This window comes from Apodemus sylvaticus, chromosome 5, assembly GCF_947179515.1.
Source record: "Apodemus sylvaticus chromosome 5, mApoSyl1.1, whole genome shotgun sequence".
Taxonomy (NCBI): Eukaryota; Metazoa; Chordata; class Mammalia; order Rodentia; family Muridae; genus Apodemus; species Apodemus sylvaticus.
In genome coordinates, this window is record NC_067476.1 from 98,681,624 (window position 1) to 98,686,496 (window position 4,873).

The 4,873-nt window shown below is 42.0% G+C and overlaps 1 non-coding gene across 1 annotated transcript; it reads right to left on the reverse strand.

Moving 5' to 3' along the window:
* Positions 1–4,472: 4,472 nt before the first annotated feature.
* LOC127686531 (small nucleolar RNA SNORA48) lies at positions 4,473–4,613 on the reverse strand. The gene has a single exon (XR_007978152.1). It is a non-coding gene; the product is annotated as a small nucleolar RNA SNORA48 (small nucleolar RNA).
* Positions 4,614–4,873: the final 260 nt, after the last annotated feature.

The window sequence follows — 4,873 nt, forward strand, 5'->3', positions numbered from 1 at the left end:
TCAGGGTTATTTTGATTTGCATTTACCTGATAACTAAGGATGCTGAACATTTCTTTAGGTACTTCACAGCCATTCATGATTCTTCTTTTGAGAATTCTCTGTTGAGCTCTCTACCCCAGTTTTTAATAGGGTTATTTGACTCTCTGGAGTCTAACTCCTTGAGTTCTTTATATACATTGAATATTAGCCCTGTATCGGATGTAGGATTGGTAAAGATTTTTTCCCAATCTGTTGGTTACCATTTTGTCCTATTGACAGTGTCCTTTGCCTTACAGAAGCTTTGCAGTTTTATGAGGTCCCATTTGTCAATTCTTGTTCTTAGAGCATAAGCCATTGGTGTTCTGTTCAGAAAAATTTCCCCTGTGCCCATGTGTTCGAGGCTCTTCTCCACTTTCTCTTCTATAACTTTCAGTGTATCTGGATTTATGTGAAGGTCCTTGATCCACTTGGATTTGAGCTTTGTACAAGGAGATAAAAATGGATAGATTTGCATTTTTCTACATGTTGACCTCAAGTTGATCCAGCACCATTTGTTAAGAATGCTGTCTTTTTTCCACTGGATGTTTTAAGCTCCTTTGTCAATTATTAAGTAACCATAGGTGTGTGGGTTCATTTCTGGGTCTTCAATTCTATTCCATGGGTCTTCCTGCCAGTCTCCAAACCAATACCATACAGTTTTTATCACTATTGCTCTGTAGTAGAGCTTGAGGTCAGGGATAGTGATTCCCCCAGGAGATCTTTTGTTGTGGAGAATAGTTTTTGCTATCCTTGTTTTTTTGTTATTCCAAATGAATTTGCAGATTGGTCTTTCTAGCTCTATGAAGAATTGATTTGGAATTTTGATGGGTATTGCATTGAATCTGTAGATTGCTTTCATCAAGATGGCCATCTTTACTATATTCTTCCTGCCAATCCATGTACATAGTAGATCTTTCCATCTTCTGAGATCTTCTTTGATTTCTTTCTTCAGAGGCTTGAAGTTCTTGTCATACAGATCTTTCACTTGCTTGGTTAGTGACACACCAAGGTATGTAATATTATTTGCCACTATTGTGAAGGGTGTCATTTCCCTAATTTCTTTCTCAGCTTGCTTATACTTTGAGTAGAGGAAGGCTACTGATTTGATGGGGTTAATTTTATATCTAGTCACTTTGCTGAAGTTGTTTATCAGCTTTAGGAGTTTTCTGGTAGAAGTTTTGGGGTTCCTTAAGTATAAGATCATATCATCTGCAAATAGTGATATTTTGACTTCTTCCTTTCGTATTTGTATACCTTTGGCCTTCTTTTGTTGTCTAATTGTTCTGGCTTAGGATTTTTTGGAAAGGTACCTCTGACAGTTTTATATCTGGATCTTTATAGTGGGCAATCACCTCTCAGAGTCTCAGTGCCCATCATTTTTCAGAAAAGAGAAACTAGAAACAGTAATAACAGTAATAAAAGCACAACACAGCAGGAAAAACAAACAAACAAACAAACAAACAAACAACTCCCCAACATAAAACAAACTTAACACAGCAGATCTTTAAAATTGGCTTAAGAAATAGAAACATTAGCCATACTATAATAAGATAAAGAAATAGGATGTAGTAAGTTAAATGAGGAATTTCAAAATTATTAAACATAAAATTATTGACACTTTGTAAATAAAGGAAAGGAAAGAAGAAAAAGGGAAGAAACAAGATAAGAAAAAGTCACTGCAGGGATGAAGGTCTAAAAGACAGCAGCAATGTCCAGCAAGCATACACTAGGCAGACAAGACCAGAGAGACAAAGAGAACAGGGCCAGAATGTTGACTTCATGAGTGATCCTGGCAACCTGAGTTCTATCCTCATGAGCCACGTAGTGGAAGGAAATAACTGACTCTGAGAAGTCTTTATTTCACATCCACATGATGAAGTAGCATGCACTTCCCCCTGCTCCTACAAACATCCAGCACCTGCACACACACACACACACACACACACACACTGGCTGGAGAAATGGTGCAATGGTTAAGAATACTTGTAATACTTGTAGAAGAGCACCAGACATACATGTGGTACACATACTTACATGTATACAAAACACTCATACATATAAGATAAAATAAATACATCTAAGTTAATTACAAGTCAAATAAAACAACAACTCTAAAAGGACTCACAAGACTAGACATTATCACTTCCTTCTGAGGTGATGCAGGATGTAGAAATCTCACTGTTTTCTTAGACTTGTCATTTACTTGTTACTTAGTGTCCAGGTGTTGAAACATTTCTGTTCGTGGGTTAAACAGACCAGAAGGGGCTGTTTGCCAGCTGACCTCTGACTGTGTTTCATTGTGTATGACTACTACTGGATATTTTCTGAACTGATGTTCTGCAAGGTGAGACTACAGTCTCCACTCTCAAACTTTTCCCAGGGAATTTAATGCCTTTCATCCATGATTTGCTCATATTCTCATAGAAGACAAGTTCTGTCGGTATAGGCCAAAGTGTGAGCATATCCAAGCAGGTTGTATTTCCACAAAGTTTTCCTGGGACTTTGAGTGTAGAGATGGTAGTTAAATCAAAGCAGTGTAGGAAGAGGCAAAGGACACTGATTGTTCCTGCCAGCTCTACCTAAAGACATCTTGTCCTAGGTCTGGTTTTGCTCTTTCCTCGTTGCCCCTCGCCTGCTTCTTCTCGTCCTTAAGATGTTGGGTAAATAAGACTGTACTGCCCTCCACAGAACAGCTCACACATCCCATAGAAATCAATGAGATAATACAATAAAGCAAATGAGATAATACAATAAATTCTAGTTTGTTTAGGTATTGAGTGGATTTCAGTAATTTTGTTCTTTGGGGTAGTGTCATTTATTTCTTTTAATTGTTTGTCTATGTTAATTGTATTTATGGCAAATTAGACCCAAGGATGAGTTATGCATTCTCTTAGAGAGACTGTGCCTGTGAACCTGCCCTCAACTTACAGCCAGTTTAGGGTCCATAAAGATTCTTGCAAGAGTTGGTTGCTTACTGGGTGCAGAGTGGAGAGCCTTTAGAGCTTGTTGATATAAGAATGCCTTTACTGTCAGGACCAGCTCCCCTGTGCTGCCCAGGCAAGGTGAAAGGCTGACTCCCTGGAGTGCTACAGCTGGTAAGAGTCAGCGAGAGCTAGAAAAGGGGAAATCATTTGAAATGTAAATAAAAAATTATATCGAATTATAAATAAAAAAAAAGAGTCAGCGAGAGCAGTGAGCCATGTGGAAACTGAATCCAGGTTTTTGCCTTGTTTTGTTGTTTTTCTTCTTCTCCTCTTTTTACAAGTATAGCAAGTGCTCTTAACCATTGAGTCATTTCTCCAGCTGTGTGTGTGTGTGTGTGTGTGTGTGCATGGGCCTGCATTTGGTGTTTGTAGGTACAGGGGAAAGTACATGCAACTTCATGCTCATCTGCCCTTCTGTACCCAGTAGCCATCCTGGCTACTGCAGATGGCAAGAGGGGAAGGGTAAAGGCATACACCTACTCTAGGAGGGGCAGAACCAACTCTCCCAGGCTCTTACCCATGAGGCTGGCTTGCTCGGTGCCCCCTCCACCAGGGCCAGCCCTACTGTTGTTCTGCCTAGGCGAAGTGCAGAGCCCACTCTCCTAGGACTGCAAGGGGCATGGCTAGCTTACCAGCTCTCTTGACCCCAAGACTGATTCTCCCGACTGTCGCGGGCAGGGAGCATCACCACCACACCCTTGGTATCCCACACCAGACAAGTGGTAGGTTCAGCACCTGACAAGGGCCAGAGGTAATGTGATGCCTGGGCAAGATGCAGGGCCTGCTCTCTTGATTGCCTCAGGAGAGAGTAAGGGCCAGTTCACTCACTCTCATGAGCCAGGGGCCAGCTCTTCCGATTGTAGCAGGTGGTGAGGGGCAAGGTGGGGGAAGGTGTTACCCCAGCCATGTCACTTCAAGGAAGATGAGTGGCAGGGTCAACTCTCCCTCACTCGGTCCTTGGGGCTGGCTCACCTACTCCTCCTTGACCATGGCCAGCACTACTATGCTGGCCAGGCAAGATGCAGGGCCTGCTCTCCCTAGTGTACAGTCTGTGATGGGCAGGGACAGGTCACTCGTTCTCATGAACCCAGGTTCAGTTCTTCCGACTGTCACAGGTGGTAGTGGTGGTGGTGGTACATCACCTCTGCACTTGTGCCACCCCTGTGCAAAGGAGTAGCAGGGTCAATTTTCCCATAACCATGCATTGGGGTTGGCTCACCACACCCCTGCTACCAGGGTCAGTTCTATTGTGGATTTCCAGGGATGTGCATAACTGTCCCTGCCCCTCACTAGATGAAAGCTTACCCAAAAGAGAACATCCTCTGTCTGTGTTGTGTCACATGGTGACAAGTAGGTGTTTATGGACGTCCTGTCCCCAGTGTTGGAGTGCAATCTGTGGAGTTATGACAATCTGAAGGTCTAGGTCTCTCTTCCTTCTCCCATGCTGCACTACTGGGTTTGATGTGATTTTTATGTGTCCTAGGCATAAGACAGTTTTGACCACCAAGCCAGACATCAAGCTAGGATGAACAAAGGACCGCTGTCTGCTCTGGCACTGACTGACAGAAGAATACTGCCAACAAGGTGTTTCTTTGCTCATTGCCTGGGTCAAAGGGGTAGGAAGGGGGTTCTTATTTCTTGCTAGTGAAGACTCATATTTTAGAGTCATTAAAGAAAATAAGACAATAAATTCAGGTTTGTTTAGCTGTTTTGTCAATTCCAGTAATTTTGCTCTTTGGGATGGTATCATTAATTTCTTTTAAATATCTGTGCTAATTGTATGTATGGCAAATTAGACTCAGGGATGAGTTATGCGTTCTCTTGAAGAACACAAAATTATAAATATGAAAGGCAACAAAACCATCCGCTAC